This window comes from Panthera onca, chromosome D2, assembly GCF_046562875.1.
Source record: "Panthera onca isolate mPanOnc1 chromosome D2, mPanOnc1 haplotype 2, whole genome shotgun sequence".
NCBI classification, from domain to species: Eukaryota; Metazoa; Chordata; class Mammalia; order Carnivora; family Felidae; genus Panthera; species Panthera onca.
The window spans coordinates 2,854,327-2,864,587 of record NC_138349.1 but is presented as its reverse complement, the minus strand read 5'-3'; the positions used below and the strand labels follow the sequence as shown (position 1 = coordinate 2,864,587).

At 48.3% G+C, this 10,261-nt stretch overlaps 1 long non-coding RNA gene across 1 annotated transcript in view; it reads right to left on the bottom strand.

Annotated features, from left to right (window-relative positions):
- Nucleotides 1–445: 445 nt before the first annotated feature.
- LOC132676292 (uncharacterized) overlaps nucleotides 446–10,261 on the bottom strand; it is a 46,616-nt gene continuing 36,800 nt past the window's right edge. Inside the window, exon 4 of the long non-coding RNA XR_013550605.2 lies at nucleotides 446–997. This is a non-coding gene — a long non-coding RNA (uncharacterized LOC132676292). The remainder of the gene's footprint in view (nucleotides 998–10,261) is intronic.

Here is a 10,261-nt window from a genome sequence, read left to right as displayed (position 1 = left end):
TGAATGACTGGTGACCTCCAAGCCGCCAGGGGCAGAACAGTCCGATCTCTTCCCCGTGACACAGCGGTGCGCCTGAGATTCTGGGTAAGCCACGTCACCACGGGTACTGGCCTCGTCTCCTCCCAACGCCCAGTCTTCTGCCCTTCTGTGCAACACCAAGTCCCTCCACGACCACACACGGGACTGTGGACCGGCTCTTTGGAATGTCAGTGCTGGGGCGGGCACCGGCACAGAACACGGCCGGTGGGGGTGACCGATGAAAACGGAGGGTGCAGGGACGCCGTCCCGCTCGGGCTTTGGGAGGGCAAAGAGCCAGAGTCGTCCTATAACCCAGTAGTTTCGAGAGGACCTTGCCTACTAAGTACGAGAACGTGTCAGGAAGCCCTCAGACCCAGGGAAAATGACGCCAGTGTGCACACTCCGACGATGCATTGAAAACCCAAGAGAAATAAGAAATTTCACTTTAATATAAAGGAAGCCCTGTGCCTGACAACTTCGGTTGGGGAATTACATGGAACAGATTGGATACCAGCATTTAGTAAAATCCAGGTTAAGATTATAGAGTATTTTAAATATAAAAATAAGTCTTTTAGTTAAAAAAGAGCACAAGCAGCCCTGGACACACCCACAAAACAACTGGAAAGCCTGACGGAAGAGCCCGGACGAAGCTCCATGAGCCACTGGGCCCTCAAACCTCATAGGGAATCTGACACTGAATCTTTTTTTAACTTTGACATGATGCAAACGATACATCTGAAAGGAGGCTGTGGCAGGTAACAACGGTCCGAAGGCTCCTCTGAGGGGACGGGGTCCTCCTGGCTCTGGCGTGGTGGGCACGGGGGTCACCCGAGCGAGAGGACAACGGGCTGCAGCGTGAACAGGTGGGCGCCCACGTCCATTCAGGACACGACACTCGCTGGCACGTGGATGGCTGGAACCCAGACCGGAGCCTTCCCGCTTGCACCTTCTAATAGTTCTCCGTGTGGCTAAGATGTCCCTACGATGACACAAAAGTACACCGTGGGAAGTAATTTGCTGCGGCTGTCTGTCCACTGACACAAAGCACTGCGTTTAGAACGACAGGGCGCACACTTGTACGAATGTTTTATTTCTGAGGTGAATCTACATTTACAGAGTATCCAGAACATATAATAAAACATATTTAGGGCACTTCCTACGGTGCCTGTTACATAGAATGTTCTCAAATAAACATTTTTCTTCTTTCCTACATGCTATGAAGGAAAACAAAGAGACTGAAAATATAACTTATATATTCATAAAATAGAATTATTTTTTTATGTTTATTTATTTGAGAGAGAGCAATAGAGTGCGAGCAGGGGAGGGGCAGAGAGAGAGGGAGACAGAGGATTCACAGCAGGCTCCACACTGTCAGCAGCACAGAGCCCGGCGCGGGGCTCGAGCTCCTATACTGTGAGATCATGACCTGAGCCGAAGTCAAGAGTTGGATGCTCAACTGACTGAGCCAACCAGGCATCCCGTGAAATAGAATTTTTTCAAACGATGTTGACTAAATACTGAATAGGAACCCAACACAGAGAAGCTGTAGTGGTTCCTGTCGGGGGAAGTAACCCCAGTTGGTAACAGTCCAGGGCTTCTGCCCATCCCACCTGAGGCCTCCTCGCCTTTGCCCGCAGAAATAACTGGGAAGGACCAGATGGCTAGGGGCAGACAGGTGGCCCGACACTGTACCACAGTGAAGTGAGAGGTCTTGTCCAGAGTCTAGAAACCTTCGTCCCAGTTGGTCACCATCCCAGCAGAGAGCAGTGTGGATCCGTGGCCCAATGACAGCAGCTGGCAGGGGAGCCCTGCTCTCCAAGACCACATCACGATGCCAGTGGCTCCTTGGGTTTGTGGAGGCCAGGAAGGGTGGGCTGGGCCAGGCAGTGGAGGGGACAAAGTGGTCTGGTCCACGATGGTGTCCATTTCCTCGAAGGTATGTATTGCCCTGAGCCACAGGGACCCAACACGAAAGACCTGGGACTGGCACACGGCAGGGGAAGTGGCACCCAGGCTTGTGAGCATGTTTCACAAGGATGGATCATCCCGGCAGATTGGAATAAGATGCTCTGGAGATCTCAGATTCTACCCAAGGAGCAGTCAGCAAAGGCTTTACACAGGACAGGTATTTTAGTGGACCAAGAAGGCAGAACACAATCTTACAAGGTGAGAGGGCTCACTGGCAGTGAGAACAGATCAGAATGTTCCAGAACCAGGAGTGCCTGGGTGGCACAGTTGGTTAAGCATCTGACTTCAGCTCAGATCATGATCTTGCAGTCCATGAGTTCAAGCCCTCGTCAGGCTCTGCGCTGACAGCTCAGAGCCTGGAGCCTGCTTCGGATTCTGTGTCTCCCTCTTTCTCTGCCCCTCCCCAGCTCGTGCTCTCTCTCTCTCTCAAAACTAAACATTAAAAAAAAAATTAAAAATAAAAAAAATAAAAAAGAATGTCCCAGAACTAGGGAAGTCATCTGTGATGACTGAAGCTAGGGTTCACAGCACACACAGGCAGGGACAGGGGATCTATCTGGAATGCCATGCTGTGCCCAGATTGTGAAATTTATAGGTGTTGAATTTATTCAACAGGCCTGTTTCCCAAAATAGCCTCTGCACTGCATGTGTAACAAGCATCCCTTTATAAAAGGACATTTAAACAAGAGTCTTTACTGTGGTTCTTGGGCTCTTTAATCACCTACTACCCATCAACTCTCCAAAAGGTGGGGAAAGGACATAGCACTTCCCCAACTTCTCTGGCCAGGAAGCTCTTGTCCTGAGCCCCTCAGCAGCAGGAGCCTGGGCGAGGAAGCACTGCCCCAGGCACAGGAAGTGGCAGAGATGGGGTCACACAGAGCTTGGGAAACTCACTCTGAGATGCTCTGGGAGAGGGAGTGCAGTGGACAGGGCCAGGAGGCAAGACTCCAGGGAAGATGGGGCCTCTCTTGAGGGAGGGACATCCCGGGGGGAGGGGACTAGATCAGGCTCTTTAATTCACCATCATCATCATCATCATCATCATATCATCATATCATCATTACTGCTGCCAATAGCACCACCAAATACCAAAATTTTTTTAAAAAAATATTTTGCTGAGAGGTCTCCCTCCAGCCCCCAGCTGCCCCCTTTCCACTGGATGGGGTTATCTGAAGATGTGTTGGAGGCAGAATGGACAAGACTCGGGACAATGAGACAGATGGAGCCACATCAATATGAAGGCCGAGTCCAGAATCTTAAATTTTTTTTTAACGTTTATTTATTTTTGAGACAGAGAGAGACAGAGCATGAACGGGGGAGGGGCAGAGAGAGACGGAGACACAGAATCGGAAGCAGGCTCCAGGCTCTGAGCCATCAGCCCAGAGCCTGACGCGGGGCTCGAACTCACGGACTGCAAGATCATGACCTGAGCTGAAGTCGGATGCCCAACCCGACTGAGCCACCCAGGCGCCCAACCGAGTCCAGAATCTTAAACACAGAAACTGCTCCTTTAAGCCTTTCACCAATGCTCGGAGTTCCTGCTTCGTTCCATTCCCTCTCCTCAATTCGTTCCACTTGGTCAATGTCCCTCTTGGAGCATAGAGCCACAGGTACACCCAAAAAGGAGCCTGTCCTATCACCAATCTAGAAGCAAGGTCCTAGTCCTCTGACTCTGCAACACCCTGTGGCTGACAGGGGAGATCTGGGTGCTAAGTCTCCAACATGACAGGCAGGAAGAGGGTGTTGTGCCTTACCTGTGAGTGTCATGCTGACTGACCACACCTTATGGCCTGACTGGGCTTAAAAAGTAATCTTATAAGAAACAGGGGGAATATACCACTTTTGATAAAATATAACTCCAATGTATTTCCACCAAGAGAGAGATGTTTTAGAAGAGAGCTTTTATTCGTTTCTAATATTGGGAGGGCCTCAGACCCAAAGACGTCCAGACTTGGACACAGCAGAATAACACTGTCAAAACTCAAATCCTCCTGAAGGCAGAGAGGGAGAGGGACCCTCCAGAAAGTTAACAGCTGACTTCTCATCAGAAATACAGAAGTCAGAAGGCAGTGACAGTGTGTATTCAAAGTGCTAAAAGACCGTCAATCAAGAATTCTATATCCAGCCAAACTATCCTGCAGAAATGAATGGGCTATGTAAATATCTCTGGATAAACAGAGAAAATCTGTTGCAGCTAGACCTACCCTACAAGAAATACTGAAGGGCATCCTTCAGGTTGAATTTAAAGGATATTGGACAGTAAGTCAAATCCAGACTTTAGGAAGCCTAAATCGTTTCTTAAAGTGCTAACTTGCCTTTTAATGCACTTCACCGTCTCCTCAGAGTGGAACAGATTTTACTCTTTAAGAAGTTCTTGTTCTGTCCTTCTAGTCATCCAAGGGCTTGATGCTTCTCACATCCAGAAGAAATAATACGAGTGTGATTTGTTTCCTAATTATTACTGCTAAGAGTTTCTCTCTCTCTCTCCTTCCATCCAAGCTTCCTTAACAGTGTACCCACCACCTTGGGCCTCATGTTCCAGAGGAACCTCCCCAGCCCATCCTGGCTATACCTCTCCATGGGGTAAGGAATCCACGGGGCCAACGGGATGTTCCCACCCTGCTCCGCTTCCAGAGCCTATTTCCTGGGCCTGGGACTGCCTTTTCTGCAGGTACATTCTGCTGAGGACAGACCACAGCACTACCACACTACAGCACCCTTGTTTGCTGGAGAGGGGTATGGTGAGGTGGGAGGGGATGAGGGTGGAACCTGGACGTGCCCTTCCAGTGTGCCCCGGGCCCTGTGCCGTGCAGGACAGAGCCTGCACTGAGCAGCAGGGAGGCGCACGCCCAGGAGTGAGCTCTCCCTCATCCCACCAGGTCCCAGCACGAACTGCTAAGAAATTCAGGAATGCTGTATTTGAACTTTCCACCTCCTTACGAAGATAAAGTGCCAGTATGAGTCTGAGTCGTTGAGGACAGTGGGGCCCACATGAAGGCAAAGAAGCCCCAATTCCTGAAATCATGTTCTGCCTCTGCTCCAGCTTTTCCAGAGCTCTCAGGCGTTGGAACGCGCCCTGGCCTACCCAATGAAGACCCTTGCAGGGGGTGGGAGTGGGCAATAGGAACAGAGCTCAGCACTCAGCAGTACTCAGTAGTACACAGCAGTACTCAGCAACAGCTTCTAATGATCAACTCAGAACAGTAATGAGCAAACGGTTTATAATCCTCCCCACCGATTGTCTGTGACAAGATCAAGTTTGGGAAGCAGTGCACTTAGACCAGGGGGAAAGGACACATGGGCAGAACTGAAGTCGGGGTGGCGTCCCACAACCTCCTCCCCCTTCCGAGGCTGAGTCAGGGGCTCCTGCTGGGGAAAAGAAGATGGAGACTGAACAGGCAGAGGCTGCTCCACCTGCCAGAGCAAGGAGACTCACGGTACTCACGTCCATGGGGAACGGGGCTGAGGGGAACACAGAGGAACATTGCTGAGCTCGAGACAGACTGTATTTTACAAATAGGGAATATGGAGGGGGGTGCCTGGGTGGCTTGGGTGGCTAGGTGTCCGACTTCAGCTCAGGTCATGATCTCTCACTGTTTCTGAGTTCAAGCCCCTGTCGGGCTCTGTGCTGACAGCTTGGAGCTTGGAGCTTGGAGCCTGGAGCTGCTTTTGATTCTGTGTCCCCCTCTCTCTCTGCCCCTCCTCTGCTCACACTCTCTCTTGCTCTCAAAAATAATAAACATTAAAAAAAATAGGGAATGTGGAGGAAGGTACATTATAGGAAAAGCCTTGAGTTTAAAGCTAAAAACAAAACTGTACACACAGCTTTCGTGGACTTCAAAAGCAGGCACTAAGGACAGACTCTCCAAAATCCGGCTATCATCATAAAATTGTTTTCTCTCAAGCTCACGGGCATGGGCTCTAGGGAAGGGGCATCTGACACCTCGAGGCGATGCTCTGATCTCAAGCAGGCTGCCTTGTGAGGAGTCTGAGGACTTTAAAGAATCCACTTACCCGCTGCTGCTGCTGTTGCTGTCTTTTAAAATTTTTGTTTCCATTTCACCTTTTGATCCCTTTCACCCATTTCTCCAGCTCCCTACCCTGGGCATCCACCAGCCTGTTCTCAGTATGTATTAGCCGCTTTTGTTTTTAAATAAAAGATCCGACGCGGTAGTGGGACTGCACGGTATGTCTCTTTCTGACTTACCCCACTCAGCGTAACACCCCCGAGGTTTATCCACGTTGTTGCAAATGGCAGAAGTTCATTCTTTTTTATGGCTGGGTAACATTCCATGGAGTGTGTCTACAGCTTCTCTATCCATTCATCTATCCTGTTTGAGTGTTCATCTTCTATCCAACAAGTGCGATGAGTATCAGTTTTAGCACTTTATCTGTGACTTCTCTTGGATCTCCTATGTGGGTAATTGTATCATCTGAAATAAAAACTTATCTTTTCCTTTCCAATTGTTACACCACTGCTTCTTTTCTCCCATCTCACGGTGTCCAAAATGGAAGCATTACCCCTCCCTGGGTAGTCAGGGAGCGAGCGACAGCAGCAAACTTGTGTTTCCCTCTTCATCAACGGAAATGCTTCCACCCAGTGTGACGAACCCTAAACCTTCCCAGGATAGACACTTCTAGTTCTGGTTTGCTGAGTTCTTCCCATCAGTGGGATCTGGAGCCTGCATTTATTTAGATTTGGATGATCGTTGGTTTCTGTCCTCTGATCAATGCAGTAGGTTTTCTAATGTTAACTCATGCTTCTGTTACTTCAAGTAGGACTTTTTTAACCTAAGAAGCCATCTGCGATGGTAGCTTTTTGCTAACTTTCCCAATTTGTTTCACTGTTACTGGTCTGTTTACATTGTCTCTTCTGCCATCCCCGCTGCGCTGGCCATCCTAGCCTCGTGCTTAGTACAGCCAGCCCACATGTCCACAAAGGACCTGTCCTCTGAGCGTGTCAAAGACACTATTCTAAAGTCTCCTGGTGTCTGTTTTCACCACCAAGAGGTCTGTGGTCAAAGCATGACCCCTCCTTGCCTCCTAAGCAGCTCCATGAGAGATGTGCTGACAGGTCATGCGCAAGGCCTACCCACCATGATTTCAGGAACACAAGAAAGGTATAGACACAAACAGACCCACCCTCACGAAGCACCACATGGCTTGGGAGACAGGGCATGACAGATACAACTTGAACACCCTGTACATCCTGAGCCCTCACTCCCTAAGGAGAAACGAACTTGTCATCCTGAACCTGAAGTTTCTCATTCTCAGGAATGTCTTCTTTCAGTTAATATCAATGTTTTACAAGTTTAAAATTGTATCTAAATGGCATCATTCTATACACATCCTTCTGTAGTTTCCTTAAGTTCATCCATTTTTACCGTGATACTTTGTCAAATTCATATACCCAAACTCACCTACCCACTGTCCCACAGGACAGTCGGGTTTCTGGCTGTTTGCTCGGCAAACAATGCAACTACAATTACCTTGTGTGCATTCCTCCCAGGAAAGAATCTTCTGGGTCACAGGGAATGCCCACCACCCTCCCTAGCAGGGATCTGCTCTCCCTTTCACTGTGTCAACGTGCACGGCCTCGAATGAGGTGGGCAGAGCCTTTCACCCCACACCCCGCCCTCACTTCTGTCGTCGGCTTCTAATGAGTGACTCGGAACAACTTTCCTGATCAGTCTCCTACCGATCATCTCGACAGGGATCAAGTTTGGGAAACCTTCCCATCTAAGCCAGGGGAAAGGGTAAGGAGGTAGGACCGAAGTCAGGGGAGGAGGACTAGCGGAATGGACGTCCCATTCCCTTCTCCACACTTCTGAGGTTTGCTATTATCGTTGTTATTATTTGCCAATTTGGTGCTTAAATTTGATACCCTTAATTACTAGCAAGGCTTAACATCTGTTTATGTTTACTGGCTAATTGGGTTTCCTCTTCTCTCAATTGCCAATTCATACACTTTGTCCATTTATCTGCGAGTCTCTGTTTGGCATGTCACAAATGTCTTCCCTGCTTTATGGGATCTTCTTCAACAGTGTGGAGGGATTTTGGCATGCGACGTAGCTTATGTTCATAGCCAAATATACCAGTCCTTCCCCTGTGAGTTTGTTAGATTGTACAATTCTGTGTGGACATTTAGGGTCTTTAACCTTCCCCCCACCTCCCAGGATTGATTTCTGTGAGGCAGAGATCTGCTCTTACCTTTCCTCATGTAGATGGCCACGTAAGTTGGCACAGTTGAGAGACCTTGTCCTTCCCGCCTGACTTGCCGTTGAGTCTCTACACTGTTGTCAGTTGCCGTATATGCAAGTTTAACGCTCTCCCTTTTATCTCACTGGTCTATTTCTCTATCCCTGGGCCAGCACTGTCTTAACCCTTATCACTCTGTAATGGATCTTGACATCTGACAGGTGACCTTCGTCACCTTGTTCTTTTGCTTCAAGACTGTCTGGCGACACATGTCTTTCCTTTAATTCTGGAAAATTCTCAGCTACTATCTTTCCAAAAGCCATGAATCTTTTCAAGTTGGGTCATTTCATTATTTTTTCCTCCTCTTCTCTAAACTCCTTCCTTCTGGATTTCCTGATGGGGTTTCCATTCTTTCCTCAGACTCTGCATCACACCTTCTATACTTTCTGTCTCTTTATAATCTCGTGAGGTGCTTTGGATGACTTCTCCAGACAAAGCTAGTTCACGAATTCTGTCTTTAACTACATCTAACTTCAGTGGCCATGTCACTCACTTTTAGGTTAGTTTTTTCAACCTTCCAATTCTCGTTTTACACTATACTCACCTTTGATCATGGCTCTATTTCCTCTTTAATCATTTTTAAATTTAAAACAATCAGTCTTACAGCAAATTTCAAGTTCTTTTCTATTTCAGAGTCTTGGGGGTTTGTATTCTCGTTATAATTCCTGATGTGTCCCCAACACCCCCCTCACCCCAGCTATAGATCTATGGGTGTCATTTGTATTGTTCTGACAATTGTTCTGGCATCCTCAGTGCAGACTGTCTGACCTCTGCAGCCTGTGTGCTCTGGATGGTGGAGGTGTGCCCGCAGGACGATTCTGCATTTGCCACTATCCAGGGCCTTAATGGACTTCGAGAGTCTGTATCTATTTCTATGTTCATGCTTTGCTTTTGGTTCCTGTACCACTGAGAAAGAGAACCAGCCTGGGGCCCAGACACCCGTGTATGGCCTGGTGTTTTAATTTCTAGTCCCCTTAAGGGACAAGTAGATCTTCCAGGCTCGGAACTTTAGGCAAGGGTCCAGGTTCTAGCTCCCACACCTCCACTGGCCAAAGTCACATCTATCTGCCTCTGGACATCAGAATTCTAGTCCCCCAGCCTCCCCACCCCCCAGTTCCCCCGGCCTACTCTAGGACCAAACTCAACAAAGGTGGGGACTTAGTAACTGCCACCAGGGATGTGTATCTATTGTTCTCCTTTTGTTTTCTCTCTCTTCACTTATTACACGTTAACTACGCATTTCATGCTTTTATCTGTACCAGAAGGTGGATACAGTTGCATCAGCGCACCTAACATGCCCCTAGCAAGTCTAAATTACATCTTTCTTAAAGTGTTTTAAATCCATTCACCATCTCCTCACAGTTTAACTTATTTTATTTGCAAGAAAGAAATGTTTGTTTGGTTTTTCTAGTTATCTGAAGGCTCTGATCTCAATAACATAGTTAAAAAAAACAAAACAGGGGCGCCTGGGTGGCTCAGTCGGTTGGGCGTCCGACTTCGGCTCAGGTCACGATCTCACGGTCCGTGGGTTCGAGCCCCGCGTCGGGCTCTGTGCTGACAGCTCAGAGCCTGGAGCCCATTTCACATTCTGTGTCTCCCTCTCTCTGCCCCTCCCTGTTCATGCTCTGTCTCTCTCTGTCTCAAAAATAAATAAACATTAAAAAAAATTAAAAAAAAAAACAACAAACAATTTTCCTGGTTGCTGTATTCTAGAGAAAACATTTACTGTCAGAAGCTAAATCTGAAGTTTTGGTAAGAAGTCTATCCAAACTCATCTGTTCTGGGATTCACACTTGGCTGTACTGACACAGCCAAACTCTCTTCTCAGCCAGCGTGTTCATCCAGTTTGAATAATTCAGCGCTGTGTCTGAGCCCAGACGCTCTCCTGGCATCTGGGAGTGATGTCCACAAGGACACCTCTCTCTCTCTCACTCACTCACTCACTCACTGCAGCACCTCTCAGCAGGTGAGAGCTGATCTCTGCGGCCATGTGCGGGGTTGAGGGGCTGGTGAGGCT